Genomic DNA, 19,740 nt, shown 5'->3' on the forward strand with positions numbered 1-19,740 from the left:
ATACATAGATGGCATCCAAGACAAGCAGGTAACCCATATGAGGAGTGGTCACAGGGTTGAAAAATGATATAAAGAGCAGGAGAAAGTTATAGACAAAGGAATGCTCAGAAACTATGATCAGTGTACCTGCAGTATAACTATACGTAGGCTTGATAAGACTGTGATAGAAAAATAATTTTGAAAAATAACAGCAATAACAAAATAATAATAGATGAAGTTATATAGTTTCTCCTTCATGCCACGCACTGTTCTAAGCATTTTACATACGCTACCTCATTCAATGTCATCAATAATACCTTCTCATTAACAGTACTATTATTTCCAACATTTCACAAATGAGAAAACATAGGCCCACAGAGACAAAATGACTTGCCACACGTGAGCCAGCTACCTAATTACTGAACTGGAATTTAAGCCTACTCTGATGCTTTGGTCAGAATTCAAGATTAGAGTGGTAAGCATGGCCTTGGATAGCACAGTAAGGTTTGAAACTAGTTCTGAAGGTAATTGGAATCACTAAAAAATTTTAAGCAGAAAAATGTTTAAAAATCAGACTTATGTATTAGAGAAATTTCTCAGGCAGAAGTGTAGAGGATGACTTAAAAAGAAGCAAGACACCATCAGAGCAGTCATTAAGGAAGTTCTTGCATCAGTCCAAACAAGAAATAAGGGCCTGACAGAAGGCAGAAGTTTGACAACAAATGTCCCCTGATGATAGAAAAAGTTCTATTGGATTTTTTTTAGCATAAGAAATAGAATCTTCTAGCTCTGTCTAGAGTCAGAGGCAGTTATATAAGGTGGTCATAACAACCTAAGTAGGGAGAAAGGGAAAAACCATAAATGGGCAAATATGATTAAAATTAAAGGTAAATAGAAGTTAAAGTCCATTCTGCCTAAGTTTTGCTTCAGAATAGAAATTGCTAGAGTATATTAAATACCTACATAGGCAAGCCTGGAAAATTTATGTGGTTTGTCTTGTGACCTAAAAAAGTTGGTTTTTAAAAGTCACTTGTTTGATTAGAATATTCTTTAACCATATAATATAAACGTTACTTTATAATTAAAAAAAAAAACAAACCTTGATTGCCCCGAAAGACTGAGAAGACTTGCTAGATAATTGTGTCCTAAAGAACATCCAAAATCCAAGCCAATTATATCATAAATTTTAGAATAAAATTTTTAGGCAATCTTGCTTTAATGACAGGTTTAATTTCCCTGGAAAAACAAAGTGATTGAAGGTTATAAGATCAAAAACAAAGCTAACAGAAATATTACACCCCAACGAACAATAATGGAAGTGGCTTCACATCCTGTAGAAAGATAAAACAATGAAGAGCTTCACATCATCCTTGAGACATTAATCTGTTTGCAGAGACACTTTTGAGCATTTTGGTTTATGCTTCACTGTCAATCTGATTGCTCATCTGATGCTTAAGCAGTAGGACTGTGTTAGCCAACAGCATTCAGTGGCACATTGCTAAGAATTCTTTTGTAAACTCCAACATATGTGAGCACCTTCTCCATCTCAAGTGTGTTTCTTTTAGGATGCTTGATTGGCCTTACACATACTGAAGGAAATAATAACACCTGAAGTAGATATGTACATCAACTCTGGAGGCATCTAGCCAAAAATATATGTATCTTCTTACCTTCAGAGGAAAATTTCTCTTGTATCTTTAGATTTTCCAAGCTATATTAGGTTGGCTCAGACTGAAGACATTATTTTTGTCCTCAGTATTATTTTGATTGCTAAATGTAATACCATTAAAAGGGCTAACTTAAAATGCCTGAGTGAATGACAATATTAAAAATAGTAAATCAGTTACTAAATTATCAAAATATTCATGTTCGCTTTTAAAAATAAACTTTTGGTATATTTCAAGTTAAAAATACAAATCACAATGATGATAATGATAGCAAGATGATGATAATTAAAACATTATAGCAGTTTACATTTATTAACCAGGCTACTAATTTACATTTCACCTTTTCTTCACCAAGGTGAAGAAACTACCTTATGGAGTAGATGTGATTATTATTCCCATGTTATGGATGAAAAGACCATGGCTTGGAAAGTTTCAGTAATTTTACCCACATGTCCAGGGAGGAGCTAGGGTTTAGCTGTTTTTTAAAAGTCTACATTATTAATTATTATTCTATATGGTCAACATTATTTGACATCAAATAAAAAATAGTACTAGATTAAACTTTACCACATAAAATAACAGATATTCTGCTTTCCAGTTATATTTATTATAGCTCAGCCTGAAATTTGCTCATTTATACTCAGCTCTATGAAGCTGGTGCTGGGACTCAGAACTTTATTTTTCCTTTGCCCCATGGCTTCCAATTAGATTCTTTCAATAGGACACATTAAAGAGAGATGGGAAGGCAGAAAGAAAAAAGAAAAACAGCCCTTGTTCCCATTTCCTACAGGGAGCTGTTACGGGCTGACAATCCTCTAATGTTCAAAAATAAATATTTTTTAAAACTGCCATGATTTTGCTCATTCAGTTACATTTATTTTTTTCTCTTGCAAAATCGTTGAACTGATATCCTTTTTAAAATGTGGTTAAAATCTCTTTTAAAAAATAGCTAATAAAGTAAATAGGAATTTTGAAATTTTTCTCAAAGTTTAAAATAAACCATGTATAGTAGGGAAGCACAGGTATATGAATTCATAGTAGCAACAGAATTAAGATGGAAGAAAAAACTGTACATTTGTAAGCTAACAATGCTTTTTTATTCTTTTTCCTAATAAAAATGAACTCTTCATGATAGACATTTCCAATATAGACAAAGATAAAAAAAAGGTTATTATAATGAGCCTATCCATTAAATATAATCTAGTTTCAGCAAGTTTGTTAAGTTTGGTTCATCTAACACACTTCTTTTTATTTTACTAACTTTGCCTTTTTTCTGAAGCTTTTTTATCCCAGAAACCATGAAATTTCACTTGAGATCTTTCAATATGTATCTCTAAAAAAAAAATCACTTTTTAAAACTACAGTAGCTCTAATAAAATTAATCATAATTTCTTAATGTTTTCTAATATCCAGTTCACGTTCAAGTTTCCAGTGTCTCAAGATGTCTCCTGCTGTTGATTTGTTCAAATCAAGACTCAAATACAGCCTACGCTTGCATTTGTAACTAACTGCTCCTCCATCCATTTCCTTCTTTCTGTACCAGGTGGTAGAAAGTACAATTTGAAATAGAAGCTGTGATAACAGGATTTCGGTTTTTCACCATTAAATGTGATGAAAAAACCAGGTCATTTATCCTTTAAATTTCCTGTTATTCTAAATACTGCTGATTACTTCTTCATGTGTCATTTAACTTGCTTCTGGATCTCCTAAATTTTCTGTGAACTGGTAGGTAGAGCTGAAGATTTGAATAGATTCCACTTTATTTATTTATTTTTAGCAAGAAAATGCTATAGATTGTCTGTGAATTCTTCCAAACATTTAAAGAAGAAATCATAGCAATTGTACTCAATTTTTCTCCATTGAATATAAGTACATTTAAAAATTAAATGTAAATATGTACATTTATATATAACATATACAGATTTATAGGAATACAGTTTCACATTTATATTATATCCATAAAATATTATTTGTGTTTATATAAGTATAAACCAAAGTGGGTTTATTCTAGGCATGCATTTTCTGTTTAACTTTTGAGAATTATGTAATGTATTTTACCACATTGATAGAATAAAGAAGAAAAACATGATTATCTCAATGAATACATAAAACTTTTGATAAAATTCAAAATTCATGATAACTCATAGAACATTAGGAATATGAAGAATAACCTATCAGCAATAAGATATCTAAAAAACAATCTATAACAAACATCATATTTAATAACTGAAATATTAAAATCTTTTCACCTAATAGGAATAAGAAAAAGATTCTTGCTGTCATAGCTTCTATTTCCAATTGCACTTTTAATTCAAACTGTGTCATCAGTTTAACAACTTGCCCTCTATCTTGCTTCTTTTATCTACATAGTACCCATCATTTCCTAACATATCTTACATTTATTTTTACATCTCCGTATTGTCAAAAAGTGAGCTTCGCAATGGAAAGGACTTTGTCCTTTGTGTTTAGTGCTGTATCTCTTTTCTATACCAAGATGGGTGCTTAGTAAGAAATGTATTTTGAGTGAGTAAAAGTAATAAGTTAAAAAGTGTTCACTTTATTACTATTCAAGTCCGTGTTATTAGTTGTCCTTATGTTTTTCATGTAATTCACCACTTCCCTCTTTTCAGGTAACTTTTTCCTCAATATATGATTTATGTTAGAAAATTTAGAAAGTACAGAAAAGTTGTAAAAGGAAAACCTATCACTCAGCAAAAATTATTTGCTAACATTTGGAAGACTGCTGATTAAAAAGAACTACGCAAAAATATATTTTTTGTCTATCTAAAATCATGTAAATTCTGAATCTATTGTACTTATTTTTATTTTCGATATACTTATTCATTATTTTAATGGGTGAATGAACATAGTATTTAACTATTTTCTATCATTTATTGTTTGTAATGTCTTCCTATTCAAATAACACTACAATATTCTTCTGCATTTCTATAATTATCCCACACAGCAAATTACTTAAACTGAATTTTCTGAATATTATTTATTTTTGCCTTCTCATGAAAGCCAATCACACTGTTAACAGAAAAAGAGTAGACCTTTAAATTTGAGATAATTTAAAATCCTGAAAACTAGCTGGTGTTTATCTTCACGGTTGATGTATAATAGTATACAATATCTAATGCTGAGCTACCTCCAACTAATACCAGGATATGGATTCTAGGCTAGACTTATATCCACTCCAATTCAATGTTCTATGCCATTTCAGGAAATGATTACCACTAAATAAATAAGACCAGCTAAACAATAGCAGACAATCTATGGGCTTGGCACAGAATTAAGAAACTTCATTATAATTCAAGTATAGCTTCCAAATTCTGAGAGTATTTTAACTTCTTCATGATTGGTAGCAATTAATCTGTTATGGGATTGTAGCCACTGCATATTAATCTAGGGAGCCAGAAAATCCTGGTGATGATGATACAGTAATTTTTTAGCTTGATGGTTATTGCTAAGTTTCTGTTCTTTTTTTTTTAAGATTATATTTATTTATTCATAAGAGACGGAGAAAGAGAGGCAGAGACACAGGCAGAGAGAGAAGCAGGCTCCATGCAGGGAGCCCGATATGGGACTCGATCCCCGGACCCAGGGACCATGCCCTGAGGCCAAGGCAGATGCTCAACTGCTGAGCCACCCAGACGTCCCTCTGTTCTTTTTCATTAACTCAGCAACATGTATTTATTGAACAACAAATATGGGAAAAGCACCTTGACTTCAAGGATTTAAAGATAAACTATCCCAGAATATAGGACAATTTATGTACAAAATTATGAAAACAAAGTGCATTTGAAATTTTAACACAAGGAAGGCAATCACAACCTTGTAAGTGTCACCAAACAGATGGGCATCCAGAATACAGAATGTTATTAGGGGATTTGTATGATTTCTAAAATTGGAATTCAGATAAAAAATTACCCTGGAGTGAAGTGGTTAGGGATATAAATACTTAGTAGGCTTTTTAAGAAGAGAAATTGGAGGAGAGGAGCTTTTCTTGGAAGTGAGATAACTTAGAGTACATTAGGGGAAAAGTAAATGAACTACTTTGGCCAAAGCATAGAATTTGTGTCGGGAAGTAGTGGGTGACATGCTGTAAATGTAGGTTGGAGATCACATTGACTATAAAGAGTTTTTAAAGCTAAGCTACTATATTTTGACATTATCACATAAAATACATCAGCTATTGGAAGCTTTAAAGAGTCTAACATAATAAAACTTAGCAGGAGGCTTTTTTACTTTTTTGCAGGTGTTCAAGAACCAGCAGTAGCCTGAGTGGCAGTCAAGTGAAGGGAAACCTCATGGCAGGTAGATACTTTGCAGATTTTGATTTGAAGTCTATAGCCCATGAATTTCTCACAAATAATCACCCATGAACACCCATCAGATCTATTCACTGCTTGTAAATACTTTTGTAATAGTTGAGTCAATCCATAAGGTTGGTAAGAAGAATTGTGAGGAAAAACTTAGAAAGTTTTAGTGCGCAGTATGTCAATAATCTTAACTTTAAAGTATCATAAAATAATCTATATGTTATAAAGTAGTAATTAAAATCCTATGCAATTACATTTATCTCCCTTAGTTTTGTCCAGTTCTGTCCAGGAAATACCTAATAAATATATACCTAGAACACGAAGGTTGCTTTACCTTTAGCTTTCTCCTGGAGATTCATGGCCTCTCTGACTATGTTAAGCCATGCTGTTATATACACTTGTCTCATCCTGTTCTTCTCTTTATGGTGTTTCTCAAAATGGCATCTATGGATAGATAGGTGATGTGTTGTTTAGTGTATATCTCCCCTACTAAATTGTAAGCCTTTACCACTTGTTCACTGCCTAACAACAACACAAAAAGACATTCAGTAAATGTTCCTTGAATGAATGAATAAACCACCTATGGTCCCCTGTCTTACGCATCAATAGTAAGAAGAATGGAATGTACAAGTGATATAAGACACGTTTATTTCACCAGGACACTTAAAACTTCAAAAGATTTAACACTTTAAGAGTTTAGAGAGGAAATGAGACTCTAGAGTCTTGCCATAAATGTCATATGTAATTCATTCATGTACTCGTCTCAAACCAACACTACTTTGAAGGCTAAATGCCAACAAATAAGCAAGCACTTCAAGGTAACGTCCAAGGTACATAATTACTGCAAGAGTTACACACTAGTGGCTCAACCTCATTGACATTCTTTTCCTGCTGCAAGATGAGTGAATTAATATTTCTAAGAGCTGTCTTTAGGGGCAAAAGTTTTCCAAATTTGGAAAACATCTAATTAATTTTATATTTACATTACAACTAGGATGAAGCTATAAACTATTCCATAAATGTCTAAAACCTTGGTTTTTGTCTTATAAGCAAAAGTATTAGTTTTTTTTTTTAATTTTCATTTATTGCTTTAAAGTTTGAACTTCAAGGTAAAATCAGGAAAATATTTTTAACACATTAAAAAGCTTGATTGAAAAAAACTGAAAACTTGACATTTGAAAACTAGAAACAGCTGCTATTGGCTGCCTTATGTATTAATTTTACTAAAACATAGTATAATTATAACTATAAAGTAATATTAATGTAAATATTTTTGAGTTAAAAAATGTTATATTTGTTTTCATTTATTATTTAATAGACATATTATGAGAAAAAAATAGTTCAAAATATCCACTTTAAGATGTTTTCTAAAGCCCATTTTCTTCTTCTATGACATAGTACCTTAGAACATTAGTAGTTAAAAGGACAATAATTTTATAATCATTGCATTTTAATTTATTGAAATATATCATAAAGTTCTTTAAATGTCAATGGCTCTTTAAATGTCCATTTTTAAAAGATGTCCCATTACTCTACTTTAGGAATTAGCAGCAAATTCATGGAATAGTTCCATTATCCCAGATAGCACGATAGACCTACCAACAGTAAAGGATTGGGGTTCAAACAATCAACTATTACTAAAGATCTTAGAATTACCTCATTAGGATCAATCTCTTCCTACAAATCATTACTCAAAAGATTTTTCTTCTTTTTTTTTTAATATTTTATTTATTTATTCATGAGATACACAGAGAGAGGGAGAGAGAGGCAGAGACACAGGCAAAGAAAGAAGCAGGCTCCATGCAGGGAGCCTGACGTGGGACTCGATCCAGGGTCTCCAGGATCACGCCCTGGGCTGAAGGCGGCGCCAAACAGCTGAGCCACCCAGGGATCCCTCAAAAGATCTTTCTACTCTTAATCCTGAAATAAGTTAGAATCAGCAAGTGAATTGAAAGTTCCAATAACATCATCCAAGGGATGTCAGCCATATTCATCTTTAAATCCATGTACTAGCAATGTATTAAAGAATTATTAATGCTCACAAAAATTAAGCTGTGGATAAACACTCTTCCATTTATAACAAGCACAATATGGGCATTTCCCTCCTTTTAAAAAGTTGTCTGGAGTCCTAGTGTGACACAGAACTTCTTAAATGCTTGCAGTTACTCTAGTGATGGATATAGTCAGATCCTCATCAGATATGGTGAAGTCAAGAGAAGATTCTATGGGTCATAAAACAAATAAAGAGCAAGACAATTTTCTCCAAAGATCCCAACAATGGCACCCCTTGGGAATTTTTTCCAATTAGCTATCATTTAAAGTAGAGAAATAAAACTGGGGCACAGTGAAGCCATATTTTAGAAGTGCCACTGAAGAAGGTCAACATGCAATTTTCAGGTCATTATTTAACAAGCATTTTAACAATTTCTGAAGAACTGTTCTTGCCTTCTATTCTGTATAACTGATGGTTTGGTAATAAACCCATCAAATTCTCAATCTGTTAAATTAAGATTGACAGAGGCTGCAAAGGCCTTTGCAAAACTGTATCTTCTATCCTGAGAGTTCTTACAGGCTTTTAGCAGAACTACTGAATTGTTCCTGTGAGGCTATTGTGACATTAAGTGGATGTTTTCCTCAGAAAAATTCAGATGCAAGAAGGTGAAATGATATTTCCGAAGCAGCAAAAACCATCGCTAGTGTCAAACCATAAATTTAAAATATAATCAAGTATCTTCCTCTGTTCAGAACTCAAATTCTTCCCTCTGAGCTTGTTTCTGAGTTTGTATTTTGGACTATCTCTCTTACACACACACAAACACACACACATTCTCTTTCTGTCTCTCTGTCTCTTTCTGTCTCTTTCTGTCTCTCTGTCACTCCCTTTCTCTCCTCCTCTTACTCCCTCCCCACAATCCGCAAGATTTTACTTTAACTATTCTAGTAGAAGGCAGATAAATGAATTTTACTTTAATTACTCTAGTAGAAGGCAGATAAATGAATATAACTAGGGTATCTCCAGGTTCTAATCCAGCCTTGCATTCTTACATGGTTCACTTATTTCTTCCACCCAAATGTTCTTTTGCAGCTCTTTGCTGCAGAAGGGAAAACATAATTTCTTTCATCTTTTAATGTAGAGCTTTGGAATGTTTTTGATAAAACCTGATTTTCTCCTTACTCCTGTTAAAATAAAAAACAAATGAAGACCAACCTTGAAAATTCTTCGATAAGACAAAAACCAGTTAGTCATACAAGCAAAGCTTCATTTATCTTATTTCACAGGACTAACCTGATCTGGGGCATTTCTTGCTTATACACCTGGAAATCATAAGCAAAACTTGAACTGTTTCTCAAAGTTGGTATGAGGTTACCACTGACCAATTCTCTATTGTTTAAGAAAATTTTAATATTATAATTAACCAATTAATTGGTTTTAATATTATAACCAATCACTGTGAAGAATAAACAGTAGTGACTGCTTCCTCACTATATAAACTGCTCTATAACAATATATCCCTGAGCCTCATTCCTTATTTGGGTTGAGGGCTTCTGGTTTGCAAATACGTCTTTTTGGTGTATGTATGATAAACTTGTACGAATTACTATTTTATTATTAAAATAATACTATAAATACTATTTATCATATTATTTATTTTATTACTATGGTTCATTGGTTCTACTTTTGTTATTTCTCAACTTTTGACATTCCATGGCATCAGAAGTGGGATCCAGAGGAGACGCCCGAAGACTCCAAGGCCTGTAAGCAAACAGGTGCTGGTACCCCCCACAGAGCTCACTGAGCTCCTTGCTTTCTTGCCAAACCTGGAATTTGAGAATAAGTCTTTCTTGTATCCAAGCTCTGTTTTCCTTGCATTTTGGGCTTGTGAATAGCTTGTGCATTAAGCATCTTGTGCATAACTGTATTTTGTTTAGTGAAGCTTCTGGTCCCCTTCTGTTCAAAAGTGACTCCCTGTGTTTTGGAACAGTTGTTGGAAAACAGGACTCCTCGTAACTAAGATGTCTTAGGGAATCTAAAGGCAAAGATGGGTTTGACCTGGTCTATGGACCAGGATCTTGTGCCTTTTAAGAAAATGTATGATCTTCTGAAACTGTACTGGCCAAATTAGAGAAACTTTAACTTAGAAAGTCTACCTTCAGGGGCACCCTCAAAAGATTCCAAACCCCTTGGAGACAATGGAGTGCATTCTTTGATTGGTATTTAGAAGTCCTAACAGACCAGATTGCTCTGAAAATAGCTTTAAAAAGACCCTGGCAACATAGAAATGAAAAATCTTTAGTAAAAACTCTTTGGCCCTCTGAACAGGTAACTGTAGCTATGTCCATCTGATGTATGTTGTAAATATATGATATTTTTCTACCTCTGAATGATATTGCCAAAATTAATTTGTAAAGAGATCTATTTAGTTGGCATAAAGAAAAATAAGCACTTTTATAAATTAAGTATTCCTAAGACTCAGAATTATAGAAATTAACTCAAACATTTTTCAAGTTCTTTGTTTTTTAAATAAAGATTATATTTATTTATGAGAGACACAGAGAGACAGACAGAGAGAGACAGAGACAGAGACAGAGACAGAGAGGCAGAGACACAGGCAGAGGGAGAAGTAGGCTCCATGCAGGGAGCCTGATGTAGGACTTGATCCTGGTTCTCCAGGGTCACACCCGAGGCTGAAGGTGGCGCTAATACCAATATACCAATATACCAATAAAATTTTTATTTTTTTTAAGATTTTATTTATTTATTCATGAGAGACACAGAGAGAGAGAGAGAGAGAGAGAGAGAGAGAGAGGCAGAGACACAGGCAGAGGGAGAAGTAGGCTCGTGAGGAGAGGCAAATGCGGAATTTGATCCCAGGACCCTGAGATCACGACCTGAGCCAAAGGCAGACACTCAACCACTGAGCCACCCAGACGTCCCCACTTTTGACTTTTTAATTTTTTTAGAGGGACAAAAGATACTTGGGCCTAATAATAAATAATGTTTTATGCCACACTGAAAAATTTACTATGAAGAAGAATCTATTTTTAGAAATTATGAAATGTAAATTATAAATTTGTCAGTCCACAATTGCTCACTTCTCAGTGTTCACTAAGGATTCTAAGAGTTAATTTTATTTAATATATGTAATTAAAACTATTGAAAATAATAAGGGTGAAAGCAAATGACTGTATGTGAAAAGTGGGCTAGGTGAATTGGGGGTTAAGGAGAGATATGAAGGTCACAGAATTTCTTTGGTTTTTGTTTTTTTGTAAAGGAAAAAAAATTAATTTTGTCCTAAAGTAATATAAATTGTTCTAGAATAAGAAAGGAAAAAGGAAAAAAGCTGGATGGATACAGAAAATTGTAGGTTTGTGAAAAAGAAATCTTTACAAAGAAATATACGTGTAGTCAAGCTAATACGGGAATGGATTCAAGTTAAAAAGGTAAAAAAGAAAAGAGGAGTTATAATATCAAAAGTATACTGGGACAAAATTATAATTTGCTTTTCTTTCTGTTATGATGACGAAGTTTATCTTAAATCATCAATCTGCTCTTGAGAAATTGTAAACAAAGATTTTTCTTTACCTTCAATGTAATCTGCCTAGGAAACAAAGCTTCTATGCCTTATGAAAATAATTTCCTGTGCTTCATGTTGCTTTATCAGGTCTTCGATTCCTTGAAGAAAAACATGGAGTCTTCTCCATTAAAAGAGCTAAGCTCTACAGTTGTACATTCTAGTTGTATCACTATGTAACTTTGTTTTTAACCTTTAACATCTTTTAATTTCACTCTGGTTGAATGGAAAACAATGTATTGTCTCACAAAGACCTTTGATCCTGTTTGATAAGTATTTTACATCTTTGGATGTTTAAAAAAAATCTTTTTACATTTTAAACAAACTTTGTCAAATCAAATCTGAATGAAATAAAAAAGTTTATTTAAACTTATTTGATATATTAAATTGGTTGAAGGAATACTGTCAAATAATAAGTAATGTTTAACTCTCTTAGATCATATATATATAATTTAAGGGACGCTTGGGTGGCTCCATGGTTGAGCGTCTGCCATAAGCTCAGGGTGTGATCCCAGAGTCCAGGGATCAAGTCCCTTATTGGGCTCTCTGCATGGAGCCTCCTTGCCTTCTCCCTATGTCTCAGCCTCTCTTTCTCTCTCTCATGAGTGAGTAAATAAGATCTTTAAAATAAAATAAGTAATTTAAAATTATTTGGAATTCTTTTAAAAATTTGGCTTTATGAGTCACAATTCTAGCTATTACCTTAAAATATTGTAAATCACAGAAAAAAAAGCCAAACTTACTGATCAATTGCATTATTTGTGTGTGTATGTGTATGTGTGTGTGTGTGTGTGTGTGAGAGAGAGAGAGAGAGAGAGAGAGAGAGCTCTCACTAGAGCTTTAACAACATAGTTCTTTAAAAGTCCCTTATCACTCACAATGAGTCATTGTTTTACTTCTCTGAATGCATTTACAATCAACTATTTGGCAAACCTGCTTCATCCTCAAGAATATTCATAGAAAAGACCCTAACAAGAACTCTAAATTACAGGTTTATGATAAGTTTAAGGTCATAACACCGAACAGGTTAAGAATTTCTAAAATTCTAATGAAAATCTAATTGATTCATAAAGTTTCTAACCTAAGATGGAGCAAGAATCATACAACATTGACAAAACTGATGAAAATGATTATAAATTTGATGACTTCATTTAAAGTATTGCTAGTTCTTTAATATTTTGTTTCCAGATTTCCAGATTGGTTAAGTATATTCTTTGCAACAAAGATTGAAACACATCTTTTTCTCCCTGATTCCTCCAAAATTCAGAAACTCTTATTAATTATTCTTATTTTTCATGACAGTAGATACAATTGCATAAGTTCATTCAATATGAATCTCTTTTCTTGTAACAGGACACAATTGGACAAATCCTTGGCTTGGCTTCCTAGCCTTGAGAGGCTTTTGAAATCTAATCTGAGATACCCTATGAAAAGTTCCAGCAAAGTACATTTATTTTTTTTTTTTTTTTTTTTAAAGATTTTATTTATTTATTCATGATAGTCACAGAGAGAGAGGCAGAGACACAGGCAGAGGGAGAAGCAGGCTCCATGCACCGGGAGCCCGACGTGGGATCCGATCCCGGGTCTCCAGGATCGCGCCCTGGGCCAAAGGCAGGCGCCAAACCGCTGCGCCACCCAGGGATCCCCAGCAAAGTACATTTAAAAGAACTATATGGTCAATTGCACTATTTTTGCTTCCCTTATGCAAATAGCCAGGCCAAGTTTATTGAAATCAGATGTAATTTACAAACAAGTTAGTCTTATTGTGGTTATCTTTGATAGATATTAGGGATAATTATAGAGAGAAAAATTATATTTTAGTAATATAATAGTATATTACTAAAATAGCATGGATATCATATTCTTGTGCTGTTAATGTTTCTTGAGGTTTTGTTTTCTACTTATAAACTGGACTGGATACTCAATTCTTTCAGTTCCCTCTAATATTTGGCTAGAATTTTTCACACTAACATTTCCAGTTTTCTCACATTCTTCTGATTTGGAATCACTATAAAACTAAAACTGTCTTTTTCTTGAAGCCACTCAAGCTAAAGCAGGACAACTTGATATAAACTTCTGAGAAACCACCATAAGGGCTGAGGTGTGGCCAACCTTCACGTCCGTTACTTTGTGGACACTCAGAAAGATCACCAGAGACGTTCACACCACAAACCAGGAAAATCTGTCTAGAAATAGACACAACTGGCTGTTTTCACAACAGGCTGCTCTCCAAACTCAGAAACTGTATTTATAAACTACTCAAACTATTGAGCTTTTTCCATAAAGACGCCTCTCATTAAATAACCTGTTTGCTCATCTCACATATAGGCCTAATTTAGGTGGAAGCTCACCTGGAACACCATCTCCTCAAATTAAGCATCTTTACCTTGTCCTAAGTAAGCATGAGGATGCTCACTAATACATTACCTTGTGCCCCAGCAAATAACTTTTAAAACATTATAACCCACTCGAGACATTTAATTGGTTAAACCTTATCTCATGAGATGCTGTCCTCTGGTGAATTTTTAAATCATTTGCTCTTTTTCCTCCTTATAGTCACCATTCAGACCTCTCTAGGCGCATTGTATCACCTTGAGGGTTTTAAATGCTTATTGGTAGCCACTCCCTTGTCAAATGGTAACCATCAGGATCAGACAAATAGATCAAATCAACAATAACCACATAAATAATGAAGCAGGTCCTCAGGCACGATGAATGCAAACACAGAATGTGTGATTCTTCACTCTGATTACATCGATGGTAGGTAATAACAGAGAATAATGCTATACTACTTGATCATACTCTCAGCCTGCTGAGAGAATAACCAAAAGGGGGAATGGTTAAAAAGAAACAAACAATAACAACAACAACAAAAAAAAAAAACAAACAAACAGAGATCAATCTTGTCTTGAAGATTTCCTGAACAGACAAAACTAGTTAGTCATATAGGTACAGCTTCATTTAGCTTACTTCACAAGACTAACCTGACCTGGGTCATTTCTTCCTAATATTTCAGGAAATCATAAGTAAACCTTAAACTGTTTTTCAAAGTTGGTATGCGGTAACCACTGACCAATTCCCTATTGTTTAAGAAAATTCTATTATTATAACCAATCACTGTGAGGAATAAACAGTCCTCACTATATAAAGTGCTTTCTAACAATATTCCCCTGAGCCTCATGTCATGTTTTGGTTTGAGGGCTCCCAGTCTGCAGACTGTCTTTTTTGTATGTGCACAATAAACTCGTATTCATTATGACTTTAGAGATACATTGGTTTTACCTCTGTTATTTCTGAACTTTTGACACTCTGTTTCTATAAAGCTTTTATGTATTTGGAGATATTATAGGATTAAAAAACTATCCATTATAATAATTAAGAATTCTGTTATTGATGCAATTCCAATAATTCAAATAAAAAGCTTTAGGAAAACTTTTATTTCTAAGCAACCACTTACAGTGTTGCCAGATTTGCAGTCAAATATAGCAATTCAACTCTCTTCCTCTTAACAAAATATGCCATTTTTTTTCTTCAGTAAAGATTTCTTTTTACTGCTAAATCCTTGAGACTCGTAATACCAAATATACTAGATTACTATCTTATATTACTCTGACTGATGTTTTTCTCTTCCAAGAAATGAAACCAATGATGCTACCCTTTAAAAAATCATTTCTAGGACAATGCCTTCAAGGACAAAATGGTGATTTTATCACAGAATATAAAATCTAGATTTTAAGATTTTTCTCATGTGAAATATAATGATGGAAGCATCAAACAGTACATAAGAAGAGCAATATGCAACTAGTGTAGTTACAATTTTTCATTTGTTAACCAATTTAGCCAAATTAATTGTGGAGTTAAGAAAGAAAAAGGCAGGTTAATTAAAAGCAATGAGAATCTCATCATGTTGCAATTTTGGGAACTATATAATTCCTTTGCTATAAAATGCTAGCAAAAGCATATACAAAAATGCAACTATCGGGGATGCTGGGTGGCTCAGCAGTTGAGCGTCTACCTTCGGTTCAGGGTGTGATCCTGGGGTCCGGGATCGAGTCCCACATCGGGCTCCTTGCGGGAAGCCAGCTTCTACCTCTGCCTGTGTCTCTGCCTCTCTCTGTGTGTCTCTCATGAATAAATAAAATCTTTTTTTTTTTTAATGTCTTTATTTATTTATTTATTTATTTTTTTATGATAGTCACACAGAGAGAGAGAGAGGCAGAGACATAGGCAGAGGGAGAAGCAGGCTCCATGCACCAGGAGCCCAACATGGGATTCGATCCTAGGTCTCCAGGATCACGCCCTGGGCCAAAGGCAGGCACTAAACCGCTGCGCCAAATGCAACTACCAAATCAAGAAATGACCCATAAAATTTCTCAGGTCTTTCATACTGATCTAAGCAGGCTGATTTGTAATTATTTTCTTTTATTTTTAAAGATTTTATTAGAGAGAGAGAGAGAGAGAGAGAGAGAAACAAGCAGTAGGGAAGGCAAAAAGGGAGAGAAAGAGAGAGAAGCAGATTCCAGTGAGCAGGAAGCCTGGCATGGGGCTCCATCCAGGGATCAGAAATTATGACCTGAGCTGGAGGCAGATGCTTAACTGAGCCACTCATGCGCTCTGAGAGTTGGTGAATTTTTTAAATGGAGATGCAACCTTCCTTCCCTGTTTAAAATGTAAATACCCTTGGGACAAGTAAGACACTTAAATTCATATGATGTTATAAAAGACTGACAGTGGATCATTTTCTGAGCAGATTTTAATAGGTGCAAGATGATGGGAATCTGGAAGAAAAGAGGCAAGAAGAGAATAAGGGCAAAGGGATTGGCCTTAAATATAAATATGATCTTCAGAAGTTTCCTTAGTGTCAATCCCGAAATTCCAAATAACTTACACCACCTATCACATCAACTTGAACACACTTTCCGTGTTTTCCAGAGTAAAAGTCCATCTCTTTTCTTACATTAAGATGTTTCTCCATTCTTTAAATGGCTAATCTCCCACTGCTTTCAAAGCACTTTTTCTGAGAGGCTCACTACGTTACATAAAAAAAATGTCTTAAAGAATGAATTCTAGGTCATAGCACAGGAAGCAGGAAGCATGGCTGCTTGTACCAGTTTTATAAATCCCTGACTTCTGTACATTTTTTATTAACATTCTAACATAAATGTATTGAATTATTACTTATTGCTGTATCTTACTGTTCATAATCTTTTTTTAAAAATTCCAATAAGGGAGCTATTGAAAAGGCTACCAAATATTGACAGGCTCCACTTTTAACCCTAGCATAAGCATATGTTTCTGTTGGCCTTTTTTTTTTTTTTTTTTTAAATTTATTTATTTATGATAGGCACACAGTGAGAGAGAGAGAGGCAGAGACACAGGCAGAGGGAGAAGCAGGCTCCATGCACCGGGAGCCCGATGTGGGATTCGATCCCGGGTCTCCAGGATCGCGCCCTGGGCCAAAGGCAGGCGCCAAACCGCTGCGCCACCCAGGGATCCCTCTGTTGGCCTTTTAAAACCAGAACATCACTGCGTCCTAGAAAAAGACTTGATGCATTAATAAAATACAAGCTTTGGTGAAGACCTGAGGAAAACTACTTCAGGTCAGAGAATTTCCGCAAATTGAGCAATACTGCAACATCTCCCCACCAAAGGATGTGGAGACTTCAATTCTCTAACATGTCAATACTGTGCCTAGTTATGAAATCAGAGCAGATGGGAAGAGCAAAGGGGAAGGGGAAATTGCATACGTCCTTAGTTGGAAGCCTAACACATTTCATTTTACTCTTTCTAACTTGTCAACACTTTCTACCAAAGATAGACTTCAGAACATTATTAAAATGTCTTTAATGGATTGCTGAAAATCAACTCTAGGCAACTACCAATTCTTTAACAGTACAGATTCCCCATTGTTCCTGGTATAGGAAAAATGACCAGTTAAGTGTTTTGTAATCCCGTGTTCTTAATTAACTGAGACTGCTCTCTCGGGTCAATGGCCTTCATAACTCCAACACCCCTTCTCTCAATCCCATTGGGTTGTTTTTTGTTGTTGTTGTTCCTGCAGTCTGTATTCTCTGTAATCTTTTTGCACCATTCAGTACCTGGGCATCCCCTTTTCTTGGCCAAGCCCTCTTTCTACAACTCTAAGGACAGATTAGATACTGTTTTTTTTTTTTTTTTCTGACTTCTATCTCCTTCATTTTCTCCCACAGACTTCAACTGCAGGCATGGCCCAAGGCTGACTCCCTAATTCACTCTTCTATTTCTTTTGTCCTTTTGAAATTCAACCCATTTTGGCCTGAGGCAGAACTGTAAAGGAAGAAGATCCTTCCTAGCAGCAGAATCCTTTTTTTTCAGTAGTTGGTGAGGGGTACATCTGAGCATCCTGCCTTGGGATAGATTTTAAATTCAAAATGTTTGGCTATTAGTGACACATCCCCACTTTAGGGTCTTTGCCCTTCCTTTTCCTTCCTCCTGAAAGGCTCTTCCCTCAGGGTACTGTCTCACTCCCACCTTCCTCAAACCTCTGCTCCTCAGAGGCTTCCCCTGACCATCCAATGTAACAGTGCAGACTCCTACCCTTCCCTGCCTTACTCTGCTCAAAGTTTTCTTTTTCTGTAACATCTAAGATTTCCAATATATATAGTATATTATTTATTATATTTATTAGTTATTGCTTCTTATGTTTGTCTTCCTGACAGACATATGCTCCATTTTGTTCACTGATGTCCCAGTGGCCTCGAACAGTGATTGGCACTTAGTAGGTGATTAATCAGTATTACTCTAATTGAGTTGAAAAACTTTGCTGTTATCTGCCTTCTTTTTCTTTACACTGCCAACAGCCTAGTCCAGGTTTCTTCTCATGGTAATTAGCTAATTAGCATGCTAATTGTGTTTCCTGTTCTTCCTCTCTTTAATCCATCTTCTTTACTGTTGGCTGATTTTCTCCCTCAAAACTCACATTTATCCTCTCATTATCCTTCTCAGAATCCTTCACTGTAAGGCCAAGTAAAAATTCCTTAGTGTGAGACTTGATGCCCTGCTCAGTACCAGTCATGTCCAGCCTCACTCATGCCCTTTCCTCAGTGGACTCTAGTCAAGCTGCTATTAGCTTTTTTCTTTTAAGAAATAATTGTTGACCTCCTACTCATAGGTCCCATGTGGCATAAAATGAATTTACGGTCAGTTTAGGCAACATACGCTAGAAGGATAGAAGTTTAAACAATAGCATTTGTATTAAAGAAGAAATTAAGTCGACAGAAGAAAGACACTTGGCTGACTTGGGTGTATGAGGTCCCCGTCACTGAAATGACTCTCAACTGCACCTTTCATGTTCTGGGAAAGCAAACCATATCTATTGGTAAACATTCAACTTCATCTTACTCTGTGATTAATTCTCTGTCTTTTAACAGCCATAATCCCTTAAACATAAATAACAAAAATTTTGTCTTTGCACAAATATTCTGATGTGCCTTTCCTCACCTTAAGAAACACTGATTTATAGGCTTCACATGCCTTCCCATCCTGGAGTGCTGAAAAGCCTCTTCAAGCAGAGTCAGCCCTTGCCTCAAAACCAAGATCCAGCTTGGGAGGAAAAGCCTGAAAGGGCCCTGGGCCTCTGGGGAAAGGATGCAGAGATTGGATTGATGAAAGAGCTGGCATTCTCAAATGGGCCAACTGTGTTACTGACACCTCCAAGTGTCTCACAGTGTCATCACTCTGCATCTTAACATGAAGGTTGCTAAGATGATGACAGTTCTGCAGCATTTACTCTATCTCTGCCACCGACGCTTACGAGGTTCTTGTTCAAGAAGTCCTCCCATGTAATCCTCTTCATGTTATTCTTCCTCTTCTCTAAACTTCTACTTTATTTACTATGTTATATACATGAAACATTCTAGAATTTGACATTATTTTGACTTGCATTTTTTGGTCATACATTGATCACTGCAGAAATTCTTGAAGACATAATTGTCTTTCCCACAACAGTGGTCACCAACCTTTGCTAATCAATAAGGCCATCAATACAGTACTCAAAAAATTCAGAATCCAAAGCTAAACTCAGAACTGCAGAAATGTGACTACTTGTCCAGAATCTAAGGAATCCATGTTTTCAAAAAGTCCCCCATACAATTCTAATAATTGGCCAAGTGGGGGTATCACTGCTTTAGCTTTAGAGTTTACCTGAAGCTTACTAATAAC

The 19,740-nt window shown here is 34.9% G+C and overlaps 1 protein-coding gene and 1 long non-coding RNA gene across 4 annotated transcripts in view; one reads left to right on the forward strand and one right to left on the reverse strand.

The window, feature by feature from the left end:
* LOC140624126 (uncharacterized) overlaps nucleotides 1-11,861 on the forward strand; it is a 44,781-nt gene extending 32,920 nt beyond the window's left edge. Inside the window, exons 4-6 of one of the 2 annotated variants that reach the window (XR_012023655.1) lie at nucleotides 5,905-5,963; nucleotides 9,685-9,736; nucleotides 11,632-11,861. This is a non-coding gene — a long non-coding RNA (uncharacterized lncRNA). The remainder of the gene's footprint in view (nucleotides 1-5,904; nucleotides 5,964-9,684; nucleotides 9,737-11,631) is intronic. The other variant, XR_012023654.1, reaches the window with a different exon arrangement.
* B3GALT1 (beta-1,3-galactosyltransferase 1) overlaps nucleotides 1-19,740 on the reverse strand; it is a 503,619-nt gene that overhangs the window by 307,344 nt on the left and 176,535 nt on the right. The gene's annotated exons all lie outside the window — the stretch shown is intronic.

Source organism: Canis lupus, chromosome 34 (genome assembly GCF_048164855.1).
Source record: "Canis lupus baileyi chromosome 34, mCanLup2.hap1, whole genome shotgun sequence".
Taxonomy (NCBI): domain Eukaryota; kingdom Metazoa; phylum Chordata; class Mammalia; order Carnivora; family Canidae; genus Canis; species Canis lupus.